The sequence below is a fragment of the Pinus tabuliformis genome, chromosome 4_1 (assembly GCF_031772625.1).
Source record: "Pinus tabuliformis cultivar Carrire ecotype Pingquan chromosome 4_1, CPIR1, whole genome shotgun sequence".
Classification (NCBI taxonomy): domain Eukaryota; kingdom Viridiplantae; phylum Streptophyta; class Pinopsida; order Pinales; family Pinaceae; genus Pinus; species Pinus tabuliformis.
Genome location: NC_142303.1, coordinates 626,723,226 through 626,739,546, shown reverse-complemented (window position 1 = coordinate 626,739,546; position 16,321 = coordinate 626,723,226). Strand labels below are relative to the sequence as shown.

Below are 16,321 nucleotides of genomic sequence, written 5' to 3'. Positions count from 1 at the left end.
TGTCAAAAAAATTACACTTGAAGAAATTTGATCCCTAGACTAATGTTAGATCCTTAGATCTTTACTTAAAATAAATCTATGCTAATCTTAATTTCTTATCCTGATATTTAGTGTTTACAAAGAATATCTTGATCTTTAGTGTTTACAAAGAAATAGTTAATTTGCAAGGGCAAGGCTTGGTGAAAACTTAAATTTAACTAATTTCCAATAACACACCACGGGGGCTTCACTAGGGGAGCATTATTATACCACTTGGGTTCATATTGGGGGATATATATTGACGAAAAAATGGCATAATATATTGAAGGATATATAGGGGGTAAAGGGTTTTTATATCGGCATAAAAAAATAAATAAGTATAAAAAATGTTAATGAAAAAAATAGATACCTACAATATCTAATGGAAGTAGGGGTTTTTTAAATTGGGAATGTGTATTGGGTTCGTACTGGTAGGGGTTAAATTATGTGTTTTCTAGTGGAATTTTTCAATATGTAATCAAATTAAAGATATTTATGCACTTGATAAGTCATAGGTTCATTGAATGAAACCCCTGTGTAACAAATTAATCTTTCAAAATATCAGTTTTATGGATGTCACTGGTGAGCAAATAAATAACCAAACATATAACAATTCCATAACCAAAAACATAATTTTTCTCCGTCATCATGTCACTGGTTGAGCAAATGGGGAACCAACATATAACAATTCCATATGCAAAAACATAATTTTTCAAAGCCTTCATGTCACTAGTTCAGCAAATGGGTAACCACATATAACAATTCCATAGCCAAAAACACAAATTTTCAGTCATCATGTCACTGGTTAAGCAAATGAGTAACCAACATATAACAATTCCATATTCAAAAACATAAATTTTCACAGTCATCTTTACAACATGGGAAAGAAAATAAAGAAATAAGCCATACCTAGCAATAAGCTTAGGTCAGATTTTTCAGTAAGAGGGCCACGCTTTTCCGAATTCCGACTTCTCTTGTTGTTCAATATATAAATATTCTGTATATATGTGAGAGAAGGCAAAACTTTCAAAAAGAGAGCCCGTTATAAACTTCTGTTTAAGAAAAAGTTAGCGGAGTAATCCATGTACCATTATCAACCCACTACGCCAAGCACGAAGGGACAGGCTTATATACTTTCACATCCGGAGATAATAAACAAACGCCGTCTCAAGGTATTCATTGTCCATCATATTGCAGTTGTAATAATCAGGGAGGAGGATCAGTATCATGGAGATCAACTGCAAAACTGTCTTGCATGCAATCGCTCTCGTTTTCCTGGTACTTTGGGTGTGTGGTGCAGATAAATAATAAATGAATTTATTGATTGAATGAAGTTGATTATATTAGAGGTAAGCAGAGATTATTATGAAACAGGTTTTTTATTAATTTGATTTTATAAATTGTAATTATTTAATTAATTTAAACTCATTTTAATTCTAAGTTTATTTAAAATGGAGATCATATTTTCTTAGATGTAAATTTGTTTTTAAACTGTAAAATTTGAATATTTAGGAAATGTAAAAATTAATGGATTATACTAAATTTTCAATTATTTTTTTAAATAATATATCAAATATTATTTTTTATTATATTCTTAAAATTAATAAATTTTATTGTTATATTATATTGTTAAATTTTAGATAATTACAAGATTTATTTAAATTTATTTTAAACTTAATCTATTAAGTATTCAGAAAAATCAAATCTTTAATTCAAACATGACTTAAAATAAATTTAACTCGAAGAAAATTAATAATTAAAAATCATATATCTTCTCCTAAAATAATTACACATTTGAATTCCAAAAATTAAAATAAATTTTATAGATAAATTTTATTTATTCAATTTAATATAAATGTTTATAAATAATTTTTATTTATTTAATTTAATAAAATTATTTTATAAATTATTATTTTTTTAATATTTATTATTAAATTTATAAATTGTTTATTTTGGAATAAGTATTTAGTGGATGATAAGAATTTAATTTTTACTAAATATTTTATAATATTTGTAGACTAGTATACACAAATTAAAGGTTGAAATTTATTTTGAAAATAGTTATGTCATTTTTGTTTTTTTAATTCAATTGATTAATTAAAAAAACAATCTATAAATAAGTGTTATATGAAGTGAGTTATGATATTTTAAGAATGTGGTATTAAGAAGACATAATATTGTAACAAAACTTATTTACAAATTAAAAATCTTTATGATAAAATAGGATAAATCTCCATGACTAAGAATCTTGTTCCATGTTTATATATATATATATAGATATAGATATAGATATAACTTATATGTTAATTATTTTTATAGCCATCATAGATTCATTAATTCCAGATTTACCAAAGGTCCAAAGGGATCAAAGTTTTCAAGATGCAAACTTCTTTTTGAGTGCAAAACTTGAAGGTTGCACCTCAAGAGATTTGATTCTTCTTGGCTCTTGGGAGATCTAGAGCTAAGATTGATGTATGTTAGTTTTCAACAACACACTAATAAGATGTTTTAACTATAATTAATTTTCAATTTTCACTAATTTTCTATAATATATAGAATTATTTCTAAAACTAAATAAAAAATAAAAATAAAATAAATAAATAAATAAATTATTATTTATAGAATAAGAAAACACACACTTTCTCTCTTTTAAATATTATATATGAACTCATATTAACAAAAAAATAAATTACACATCAGTGAAAATATAGGAAAATTTTTAATTTAAATTATTTTATTTTTCTATATATAAAGTTGATATAAAATGATGTTATTTATAATTGATAGTAAAATATTTGATTTGTTATTAATATATTTTTGTTGTAAATGTTACATGTCAATTGAACATAGAATGAATTAGATATTAATAATATTGTTTTTAGATATCCTTGTTAACTCTATAAATAGTTAATACATATTTCCCTCTTATGAAAAAGTATTTTTTTTGTCACTTTCAATTACTTTTATCTCTTTATATAAAGTTTGATGTAAAATTAAGGTGGAAATTGAATTATATTATTTTTTTGTTATTTTCAATTACTTTTATCTCTTTATATAAAATTTGATGTAAAATTAAAGTGGAAATTGAAATATTTTGTTTATGGTGGAATTGATTTTTTTTATTATTAGTATTTTTTAATTCATTAATATAAACATTATTTTATTATTTTTAAATGTAAAGTTACATGACAACATCTCTCATACTCAAATGTAATAATTTAAAAAAATTATAATTTATTTAGTTTTCATGATGTATAATGAAATGTTTTGAGAAATGTTTTAATGTCTATCCATGTTAATCACCTATTTAATTTATATATAACTAAGCTATTTTAACATCATATATTCGTTGAAAAGTGTCCAAAACACTTTTCCATTTATCATTTTGTCATTGCACTGTCAATAGGGGTATTTATCAATACCCAGATTTTAGAGTTTGCAATTTTCTATATTTATTTATTTTCAGCAAATTAAATGGAAATTAACTCTCAATACCTTAACTTTTTGACTCGCTATTTTCCATATTTATTTAAGAATTGATTAGAAATTTCCATATTTATTTATTTAAGAATTGATTAGAAATTTCCATATTTATTTATTTAAGAATTGATTAGAAATTTTATTAGGCAAAGAGAATTTCTCCATCCAATGGAGGCACCAAAGAGTTTACCATGTGGATTTTTTAATATGAATATATATTGTAGTGATTTTATTATTTTTAGTTATAAATATATTTAAAAAAAATAACCGTAGTTCCAAAGATGTGACTTGCCATTTTCCATATTTATTTATTTAAGAATTGATTAGAAATTTTATTTTGCAAAGAGGAGAATTTCTCCATCCAATGGAGGCACCATAGAGTTTCCAATGTGGATTTTTTAAGGTGGATATATGTTGTAGTGATTTTATTCATTTTGAGTTATAAATATATATAAAAATATATATATTTACGAGGATCCAGTGGAGATTACGAGGAAAGCACTGCAATGTTTCGATCATATAACTACGTGCGAAACCTTATCTTGTAATACGATTTTTGAAATTATTTATAAGGAAGCCTTTCTATTTAAAGAGTTTTTCATGTTGTTGAAGGCTGATACCTGCAAACCGGAGATGCGACTGTCGCCAAAGGGCTCTCTCCATTTTCCTCACGATGAAAGGAATGAATACTGCAACGGAGGCTGTTATGACCAAACGCAGCTGGTGCTCACATGCATCGACCAGATACTCTCTAATTTGGAATTCTACGACGGGGCTACCATAGATGACACCAAGAAAATAATTACAGACATATGCAGTAACACTGATAACTCCGGTAAAAGAAACATGATATTATAAATCGTGGAAAGAAAAAATCAATGAAAGAAATAGTGCCCAAGCAGTTTTTTTAAGAAGACCAAACTTCCACATATAACTTTTCAACCACAACTTCAACTCTGCTTTAAAAATCTTTATGCTTTAAGATCATGTGTGTTGATGATTTATGTGATGACCCTGTAAATGTAATTATTTAAAGTTTACTGTGGTAAAAACTGAATGACATTGAGGAACTTATTTTCTTTTAAGAGTAATCTGTTAATTTTAAATATGCATTAAAATAATGTTTAAAGAATTACTCAGAAAAGCATTGGGCTCCCAAAAGGGAACTGGAAAAAGAAAAAGAAAGTAGTTAATGAAACTGAAATAACCACCTCCTCTAACTGGAAGGATTTCCAGGAAAAGGAATGGGGGGGTGGACGGTTTTTCTCTATGCTGTAGAGACAGACAGAAGAAGAAAAGGAAAAAAAACCTTGTTCTGGACTAAGTCTGGTAGTGACCAGATAGTCAAGCACTAAGTGCTGTCTTACTGAGGATTGTGATCCGGTAAGGGTAAGCTTGGGGGGAGGCTCAGGTCCCGGAGGACAAGTCTCACGGATGGGTGGATAACGAGCTTGACACAGGAATTTACAGGAGACTTACTGAAGAGATTTTTCCACCGGCAGCAAACAGGGAAGTAGCTAAAACTCTGAAGTATCTGCAGTTATTTACACAGTACAGGTAATTTAGAATACCTATAGCTAACAGCGACAGAATCTCCAGAATACTGGTAGATAGTAAACTGTAGTTGTTTATGCAAGATTCGGAATGCATACTGTTATGTTTAAATAAGTACCATAGTTATTCGCACAACTGAAATGGGAAGATAAACTGTTATAGTAGCATGAATACGTTAGCAGGAGATAGGGTTAGAGCATGATGGTCGGGTAACATGCGAACAGACCCAAGAGTCCTGTAGTAGGACCGACCCCTATCATATAAGGAACATAGAAAGCCAAAGTACCATTAACTGTGTAACTATAACCTTGAAAAGAACTCCTTTAGATAGCTCTCAGGTTGCTAGGTCTGAAGGACGGTAGAGTCGAAACAAAACCCTTAAGACTCCATTCGGGTCAAGTCCGCGACAGGGATGACTCGGTGGATACCTGCGGCTGGCCGTAGCCGGACTCTGCCAATATTATTTTCGAAGATAAACAATTCAAAGACAGAACCTAACCTACGCATGGATTACAAATAATAACCAGAATCTGAGCGGTAATACTGCAAGCAGACTTTCATAGCATTAAACCTGAATACGCGACAGTGTTATTCATTAACATATAAACAGTATTGGTTCATCAACATAGAGACGATATTACTTCATCAACAGATGAACATCATTATTTTATCAATAGGTAAACAGTATCATTCTATCAGCCAATAGATAGTAATCTTTATCCAGACGGTCCGCATCAGCCGTAACAAACAGAGAAACCATCATCCTAGTGAACGGGCAATCATGTGCTAAATACTGTAACCATGAAGAGAACCATTATTGCTGTAATAGAAAAGCCGGCTAAGCCATGACATTCATAACTGAGAGCTATAGAGCAAATCTTATATAGCATACAGAATCTACTTCTCGATAATAAAGGAACAGCATAAAGTTTATATCCAAAGTCTGAATGTAAGACCGAAGGTCTTTCTCTTGCCAGAACTCAACATCGAGTTCGTCCTTACATCTATAGAATGAAATGCAGGGCAAACTCGTTGGAAACCCTTAAGTCCGGCTGTAAAAAGGGACAAATGCCATCATAAATCAAAGATATGGTAATATGAGATTAGAACCCAGAACGAGAACTTAAATAAGCAAACTGTATAATGTTCAAAGCCGACCCTTACTGGGAAAACCTCATGCGGAAAATAAAAGTAAACCAGTATAGTTAACATGGCATTGCATTTAAAACAAGAACCGTCAAACCCATATGGGTCCAGTCCCAAATCTATTAATTCGGAAGGAAACATGATGGGTATGTAAATTTAGCCATCAATACAAATAAAATATGACAAAACAATGTACAGTAGTTACACAGACACAGTCGAGCTGTATAGTCTCATGGACTTGAGACTCAGACTCAAACTGCCGTGGAAGAAGGGAAAGTTTAACCAGCTTCCACCAAGATCAAACCCTACACGCATGGACCCGTAAACTCATAAGTCCTTGACCGCCATCTGCGTCAATCGTAGAGGGATAAGGTGGCTGGGGTTTGCAAAATAAGCATAGAAGTATAAATCACAGAGGAAATATAACCTAAAACATGGAACCAAGAGTATTTACCCGTAAGGTAGGTTAGAAATGATTTGTGTACCTATAAACATCCAGGAGGATAACGCCAGAGAGAAGAGCAGACCGCCGAGGGAGCCTCGATAGCGGATTATCTCCATCTGTCAATCATCAGTGTGCAGTCGTTATTCTGTGTGTTAATTAAACAACTCTAAAAATCAATGAGAACATTTACTGATGGAGCTCTTACCATGCGCATTTGGAGACTTACATCCTCGGAGCGGAGACCATCACGGTGAGGTTGCATGTGGGCAAGAAGCGGCAGCAGAGGAATGGCGCCGGAATATGAGACAGATCTCCAGTTACAATGAAGAGATGCACAGAGCGCCGGAGCGCTGAACAATAACCAGCCAAATCGCAAAGAATCCGGAATATTGAGTTTATAAACACAAAGTCCCAACCTTGAGACGTGGAGCAACCTCCGCCTTCGATCCTTCCCGGAATCCTTACACCGTCGATCATGGCGGTAAAACCAAAGTGCAAGCGTGAGAGAGTTCCAACTTTGAAAGCCATGCCCGAGCACGTGATCAGGCCGGCAGCCTTAAAAGCCAGTCCAGGTGTCTAGCGGAGGGAGCGCCAGCATATAATGTTGGTTGGGTTGTTCTATAATCACATAAAAGGTTAACCTTGGCATAGTACCGAGACAGCATGGTAGCGTAATGGCGTTTGACATTTAGGCCATACGTTAACTTAAACCATTGATTCGATAATAGAAATATTTAAATGCCAATTATAAATGACATAGGAATATACGACTAAGTTAATGATGGTGCAGACATCATAGTAAAAAAAAATTTTACATGCTTAAAGACAGGTTAGATATGTGACAATTGGTATCAGAGCCCGGGTTGCCATACTGTGGCCTTTGGGGTATGAATAGCATGTTTTCCTTTAAAAAAAAAAAAAAAAGTCCTTATAGCATTGATATTTCTTGATTGAGGTGATTAAATTGTGCCAGAAGCTCACCATGTTGACTGTTTTATGATTAGAACAGACCAGGTGAATACAAGGAAAATGAATCCGGGAAACAACCCAGAGTTGTGGGTGCAGTTGGGGGAGGAGACCCGTAGTACAAATCTGGCCATATTAGAAACAGTTCAAGAGCTGAAGAATGAAATGGCTCGGTTGCGTGAGGACAATGCACGTTTGACAATGGAGCAAGAAAGGATATTAAAAAGTTTGTCTGACAAACAGAACCCGCCACTGGCCAACCCTAGCGCAGAGCAACAGAGAATGATGAAGGAGCAGCGTTATCACGCAGAATCTGAGATTCCAGAAGATGGAGAAGATCAATCTGATAATGCATCAGAACAGCAGACTTCAAAGCGGCAAAAGGTGGAATTGCAGGGAGAATTCCGGAAAATTAAACCCCCACACTACGATGGAGAGCAAGAGGAAGCAGCTGAAGCATGGCTGATTAACATGAATAAATATTTCCAGCTATATGAGTATGACCATAACTTGAAGGCACGATTGGCCATTTTTCAGTTGCAAGGGAAGGCAACATTGTGGTGGGAAGAAGTTAAAATCGTAAAGGGGGTAAGTGAGCGAACCATAACATGGGAAAATTTTCAAAAATACTTTAAAGAGAGATATTTGACAGAGCGCTTTTATGATGAAAAAGCAAAGGAATTCCATGATCTGCGATTGGGACAGCAGACTATGGATGAGTTCATCAATCGTTTCACCTCCTTGCTCCATTATGTACCCTACCTGAAAGAAGAAAAAGCAAAGGTGCAAAGGTTCGTTAGCAGCCTGCCCATGTATATGAGAGAAAGGATTGAATTTGAAAATCCCAGAACCATGGACGAAGCTATCTGTAAAGCCAGAATGTGCTACCAGCAGAGCAAACAGAAAGGGGACAGTTCCAACAGAAAATGGAATGAGAAAAAGAGTAGTAAAATTGTGGGAAACAATAGAGGAGGCCGGGTTGGTGGAGCTAAAGGAAGCGTCAAAGGCCAGAGTAGCAGAGCAGCACCGAGAAGCTCATTCAGGTCCAAGCCTGTTAGTGAAACCAGAATGGGAGAGCCATCCATCAAATTGGATAATGAGGGAGCAACCAGACCCCCAGTACAGTGCTGGGGCTGTGGCGGACCACACTATGTCAAGAACTGTCCGCAACGGAAGGGAACTGATCAGATCTCTCAGATTCATGAGGCATCAACCGTGGGCGACGTGGGGCGAAGTGTGCCAAAAATTAATGCAGCCTTGGACAACCGCCAGGCAGAATATCAGCCCACCATGGTAGAATCCGAAGGTAAAATTTCAGACCTTTCTATCACTGTTCTAATTGACCCAGGAGCTACTTTAAGTTATATTAGTCCAAAGATAGTTGAACAGTGTAAATTGCAGCCTGAAAAATTCAAGAATCCGTGGCTGGTACAGCTAGCTATAGGTGCTAAAAGACGAGTAATGGCAAAAATCAAAAACTGCCCCATAACGGTAGCAGGACAGCAGGTGGTAGCAGATCTGAACATGCTTCCACTTGGATCCTATGACGTCCTGATTGGGATGGATTGGTTAGAAAAGCATTGGGCTTTAGTGAACTGCAAAACGAAAGTCATACAATTCAAGGATGACTTAGGAATGGAACAGGAGATGCAGGGAATTAAACGGCCAGTGCAGGTCCGGCCAATCACTGCATCCCAGTTAGTGAAATGCATTCGGAAAAGATGCCAAGTGTATGCCATTCAGGTAAATTATGCAAAAACCAAAGATAAAGGGAGTCCGCTAGACCATCTTCCAATAATAAAAGAATTCGCGGATGTGTTTCTAGAGGAAATCCCTGGATTACCTCCGAAGAGGGATATTGACTTCACCATTGAGTTAATACCAGGTGCTACCCCAGTTTCGCGGACACCTTATAGGATGAGTGTACCTGAGTTGACTGAGCTGAAAATGCAATTACAAGAATTGCTGGATAAAAATTATATCCGTCCCAGTGTATCTCCATGGGGAGCACCGGTGCTATTCGTCAAGAAGAAAGATGGAACCTTTCGGATGTGTATCGATTACCGACAGCTGAACAAACTCACAATCAAAAATAAATACCCCTTACCTCGATTTGATGAGCTTTTTGACCAGGTCAAAGGGGCGACAGTATTCTCCAAAATCGATCTGCGATCTGGTTACCATCAGATCAGAATTAAAGAAGAAGATATTGCTAAAACAGCCTTCAGAACCCGATATGGGCACTACGAATTTGTAGTGTTGCCTTTCGGATTGACTAATGCACCTGCCACATTCATGTGTTTGATGAACAGCGTGTTCCATCAGTTTTTAGACAAGTTTGTACTAATATTCATTGATGATATTCTGATCTATTCTCGTTCCAAGGAGGAACATGAGGAGCACCTCCGGATAGTGCTGCAAACCCTGCGAGAGCATCAGCTGTATGCTAAATTTAGCAAGTGCGATTTCTACAAAGAAGAGATTCAGTACTTAGGCCATGTGATCACCAAGGAAGGGATTGCAGTGGATCCTGAGAAAATTAAAACCATAATGAATTGGCCCGTGCCTAAAGATGTGGCGGATATCAGATCCTTCATGGGGTTAGCAGGGTACTACAGAAGATTCGTGGAGGGTTTTTCGAGAGTGGCATATCCTATCACATCTTTACAGAAGAAAGGGAGGACATTCAAATGGACTTTGGAATGTCAGCAAAGTTTTGAACGACTTAAACACTTACTCACTACTGCTCCCGTCTTAAGCATAGCTGATCCTAATAAGGATTATGTAGTATGTACTGATGCTAGTCGGGAAGGCGTTGGGGGTGTGCTAATGCAAGAAGGGAGAGTGATCGCCTACGAGTCAAGAAAGCTGAAAGAACATGAGCAGAAGTATTCTGCCTACGACTTGGAGTTGGCAGCAGTTATACATGCCCTTAAAATGTGGCGACATTATCTTTTGGGTAAGAAGTTTCTGTTATTAACAGACCATCACAGCTTGACAAACTATTTCAGTCAGCCCACATTGAATGAAAGGCAAGCCCGTTGGGCAGATTTCTTAAGTGGGTTCGATTTTGATATCAAGCATCTGAAAGGAAAAGAAAATCGTGTAGCAGATGCTCTAAGCTGAAAAGTATAATGTTTATATGAAGTTACTCTCAGCAAGTGGGAAAACTCCTTGCAAGAAAAGATAAAAACAGCAGCAAACCAGGATGCCGAATATCAGCAATTGAAGCGACAAAAGTCACTTTCCAGCCAGGAAAGCCAACAAGGGTATGAAGTGAGCAAGGATGGAATGTTGTTTTACAAAAAACGACTGTTTGTACCAAATGACAATAGTCTTAGAAACTTAATTCTGAATGAGTTTCATACCAGTCACTACGCAGGTCATCCTGGATACCAGAAAATGCTTGCTGCACTTCGAAAGGAGTACTACTGGCCAGGAATGAAAAGACATGTAGCTGAATATTTAGCGCGATGTTTAGAGTTCCAGCAGATCAAGACAGAGCACCAACACCCGGCTGAGTTATTGCAACCCCTACCAATTCCGGAATGGAAGTGGGAGATTATATCCATGGATTTTATAACTGGGTTGCCTAGAACAAAGAGGAACAATGACTCTATTATGGTGGTAGTTGATAAATTGAGTAAAGCAGCCCACTTTATTCCAGTGCAATCGACCTACAGGGCAGTCCAAATTGCACACATATTTATGCAGAATGTGTTCAGACTCCACGGGCTTCCAAAGATTATAATATCAGATCGGGATGTAAAGTTTACATCCGCTTTTTGGAAAGCACTATTTGCAGAATTGGGTACACAGTTGAACTTTAGTACAGCATACCATCCCCAGACTGATGGACAGACGGAGAGAGTGAATTAGGTGTTGGAAGATATGCTGAGAGCGTGTGTAATGCAAAAACCGACTCAGTGGGAAGATTACCTACACCTGGTGGAATTCGCTTATAACAATGGATATCACACATCAATTCAAATGTCTCCATTTGAAGTCTTGTATGGACGCAAATGTCGGACGCCCTCAAATTGGAGTGGCTCGGAGGATAAGTTAAGGTTGGGACCCGAAATGCTCAAGGAAATGGAGGACATGGTCAAAAGGGTGCAAGCTAACCTGAAGGTTGCTCAAGATCGGCAAAAGAATTTTGCAGATCGGAAAAGAAGGTTCAAAGAGTATCAGGTGGGCGACCACGTTTATATAAGAATACAAGCCAAGAAGAGTACTCTACAATGGAGCAGTTGCGCTAAACTCGCACCGCGTTACTTTGGACCTTTTCAGGTCTTGGCAAGAGTTGGGCCAGTAGCTTATCAGCTAGCTTTACCAAGCCACATTAGAATTCATAATGTCTTCCATGTATCCATGCTTAAAAAGTATATTTATGACGCTAAGCATGTGATCAAGTGGCAAGATATACGGGTAAGAGTTACTTTCAATTGAACTAATTGGAGAAGTGTCAAGAGATAGAAAATTGACACTGTTATTGTTTGCAGGTCGAACCGGAAGGAGAGGTCTTGGTCAAGCCGCTGAGCATTCTCAACCGGAGAGAAGTACAGCTGCGGAAGCGGGTTATTACCCAAATTAAAGTGCAATGGCAGCACTATGGGCCGGATGAGGCTACTTGGGAAGATGAAGAGCTTTTTCGGAAAGCTTATCCGGAGCTGTTTGAGAACATTAGACATCGGGACGATGTCCAAACTCAGGGGGAGGAGATGTGATGACCCCGTAAATGTAATTATTTAAAGTTTACTGTGGTAAAAACTGAATGACATTGAGGAACTTATTTTCTTTTAAGAGTAATCTGTTAATTTTAAATATGCATTAAAATAATGTTTAAAGAATTACTCAGAAAAGCATTGGGCTCCCAAAAGGGAACTGGAAAAAGAAAAAGAAAGTAGTTAATGAAACTGAAATAACCACCTCCTCTAACTGGAAGGATTTCCAGGAAAAGGAATGGGGGGGTGGACGGTTTTTCTCTGTGCTGTAGACACAGACAGAAGAAGAAAAGGAAAAAAAACCTTGTTCTGGACTAAGTCTGGTAGTGACCAGATAGTCAAGCACTAAGTGCTGTCTTACTGAGGATTGTGATCCGGTAAGGGTAAGCTCGGGGGGAGGCTCAGGTCCCGGAGGACAAGTCTCATGGATGGGTGGATAACGAGCTTGACACAGGAATTTACAGGAGACTTACTGAAGAGATTTTTCCACCGGCAGCAAACAGGTAAGTAGCTAAAACTCTGAAGTATCTGCAGTTATTTACACAGTACAGGTAATTTAGAATACCTATAGCTAACAGCGACAGAATCTCCAGAATACTGGTAGATAGTAAACTGTAGCTGTTTATGCAAGATTCGGAATGCATACTGTTATGTTTAAATAAGTACCATAGTTATTCGCACAACTGAAATCGGAAGATAAACTGTTATAGTAGCATGAATACGTTAGCAGGAGGTAGGGTTAGAGCATGATGGTCGGGTAACATGCGAACAGACCCAAGAGTCCTGTAGTAGGACCGACCCCTATCATATAAGGAACATAGAAAGCCAAAGTACCATTAACTGTGTAACTATAACCTTGAAAAGAACTCCTTTAGATAGCTCTCAGGTTGCTAGGTCTGAAGGACGGTAGAGTCAAAACAAAACCCTTAAGACTCCATTCGGGTCAAGTCCGCGACAGGGATGACTCGGTGGATACCTGCGGCTGGCCATAGCCGGACTCTGCCAATATTCTTTTCGAAGATAAACAGTTCGAAGACAGAACCTAACCTACGCATGGATTACAAATAATAACCAGAATCTGAGCGGTAATACTGCAAGCAGACTTTCATAGCATTAAACCTGAATACGCGACAGTGTTATTCATTAACATATAAACAGTATTGGTTCATCAACATAGAGACGGTATTACTTCATCAACAGATGAACAGCATTATTTTATCAATAGGTAAAAAGTATCATTCTATCAGCCAATAGATAGTAATCTTTATCCAAACGGTCTGCATCAGCCGTAACAAACAGAGAAATCATCATCCTAGTGAACGGGCAATCATGTGCTAAATACTGTAACCATGAAGAGAACCATTATTGCTGTAATAGAAAAGCCGGCTAAGCCATGACATTCATAACTAAGAGCTATAGAGCAAATCTTATATAGCATACAGAATCTACTTCTCCATAATAAAGGAACAGCATAAAGTTTATATCCAAAGTCTGAATGTAAGACCGAAGGTCTTTCTCTTGCTAGAACTCAACATCGAGTTCGTCCTTACATCTATAGAATGAAATGCAGGGCGAACTCGTTGGAAACCCATAAGTCCGGCTGTAAAAAGGGACAAATGCCGTCATAAATCAAAGATATGGTAATAAGAGATTAGAAGCCAGAACGAGAACTTAAATAAGCAAACTGTATAATGTTCAAAGCCGACCCTTACTGGGAAAACCTCATGCGGAAAATAAAAGTAAACCAGTATAGTTAACATGGCATTGCATTTAAAACAAGAACCGTCAAACCCATATGGGTCCAGTCCCAAATCTATTAATTCGGAAGGAAACATGATGGGTATGTAAATTTAGCCATCAATACAAATAAAATATGACAAAACAATGTACAGTAGTTACACAGACACAGTCGAGCTGTATAGTCTCATGGACTTGAGACTCAGACTCAAACTGCCGTGGAAGAAGGGAAAGTTTAACCAGCTTCCACCAAGATCAAACCCTACACGCATGGACCCGTAAACTCATAAGTCCTTGACCGCCATCTGCGTCAATCGTAGAGGGATAAGGTGGCTGGGGTTTGCAAAATAAGCATAGAAGTATAAATCACAGAGGAAATATAACCTGAAACATGGAACCAAGAGTATTTACCCGTAAGGTAGGTTAGAAATGATTTGTGTACCTGTAAACATCCGAGAGGATAACGCCAGAGAGAAGAGCAGACCGCCGAGGGAGCCTCGATAGCAGATTATCTCCATCTGTCAATCATCAGTGTGCAGTCGTTATTCTGTGTGTTAATTAAACAACTCTAAAAATCAATGAGAACATTTACAGATGGAGCTCTTACCATGCGCATTTGGAGACTTACATCCTCGGAGCGGAGACCATCACAGTGAGGTTGCATGTGGGCAAGAAGCGGCAGCAGAGGAATGGCGCCGGAATATGAGACAGATCTCCAGTTACAATGAAGAGATGCACAGAGCGCCGGAGCGCTGAACAATAACCAGCCAAATCGCAAAGAATCCGGAATATTGAGTTTATAAACACAAAGTCCCAACCTTGAGACGTGGAGCAACCTCCGCCTTCGATCCTTCCCGGAATCCTTACACCGTCGATCATGGCGGTAAAACCAAAGTGCAAGCGCGGGAGAGTTCCAGCTTGGAAAGCCATGCCCGAGCACGTGATCAGGCCGACAGCCTTAAAAGCCAGTCCAGGTGTCTAGCGGAGGGAGCGCCAGCATATAATGTTGGTTGGGTTGTTCTATAATCACATAAAAGGTTAACCTTGGCATAGTACCGAGACAGCATGGTAGCGTAATGGCGTTTGACATTTAGGCCATACGTTAACTTAAACCATTGATTCGATAATAGAAATATTTAAATGCCAATTATAAATGACATAGGAATATACGACTAAGTTAATGATGGTGCAGACATCATAGTAAAAAAAAATTTTACATGCTTAAAGACAGGTTAGATATGTGACAATTTATGTAGGGGATTTCAAGGTTACGGGGCGCAATATGGATTCCACCAGTCAGGCCAAACCTGTGACTGCGAAAATAAGCAGCCTTGTAATTTCTGTGACCCTATGTGGCTTGTTATCGGTGGTATCTCAAATCATGGCATAGACAATGAAATAGCCTTCTTTATTATGAACTTCACCTGCTCTTCTTATCTCTGTCTGTCATGGGTTTTTCTATTAATCTCTATGTCATAAAATTATCCTTTTGGATACCAATCTGTTATGTGAAAAATATTATTCACTCCGTTATTTCCAGTTTCATAACTGAGAAAAATGAAAGTACGTTATTTTTTTATGATCGGTATTTTTAGTTTAATAATGGAGAAAAATGAAAGAGTCTACTACTTTCTTTATAATCATTTTTTCATTTTGGAGTTTACCATCGTGATGTTGTTATTTTTTTATTTTATTCTTTTTTGTGTTTTTTTGGTGGGTAAAATAAGGATTTATATTTAAACTTATTACTATGGAGTTTATGAATATATCAATAAATATTGTTTTTATTTAGTTTAATTTTATATTTTTTTTTATTCAGTTTATTTTCTAATGTAATATATTGAATATTTATTTAAGGAATGGGTGTTATTTGTTATTATGTAAAATTATGGAGTGCAAGCTAAATTTGTTACAAATTTTATTCATGTTTCATTTGTTGATTTCAAAAAAAAAATATGCAACTATTACATCTTAAACTCATTCTAATACATATGGTCACTCAAAATTAGGAAGAGAAAACCAATTGAATGTAATTCCAGAGACCTCACGTGAGGTACTCCATTGTCTCACATTAATGATCAAAAACGAACAATACAAATTTATAGGAGTACATTTAGTTAGGGAGATTAAATAGATTCTCAAATAATAGGAACTAAATCCTAAATAAAAAGGTAATAGAAAGAATACAACAACTTTCTCCATTATTTCTAAGTCCCCCTCTTAATGGTGAAAGGATTAATCTCCACACCTA

General features: G+C 36.5%; 1 pseudogene; it reads left to right on the top strand.

The window, feature by feature from the left end:
* Positions 1-1,245: 1,245 nt before the first annotated feature.
* On the top strand, positions 1,246-15,472 carry LOC149177584 (uncharacterized; annotated as a pseudogene).
* Positions 15,473-16,321: the final 849 nt, after the last annotated feature.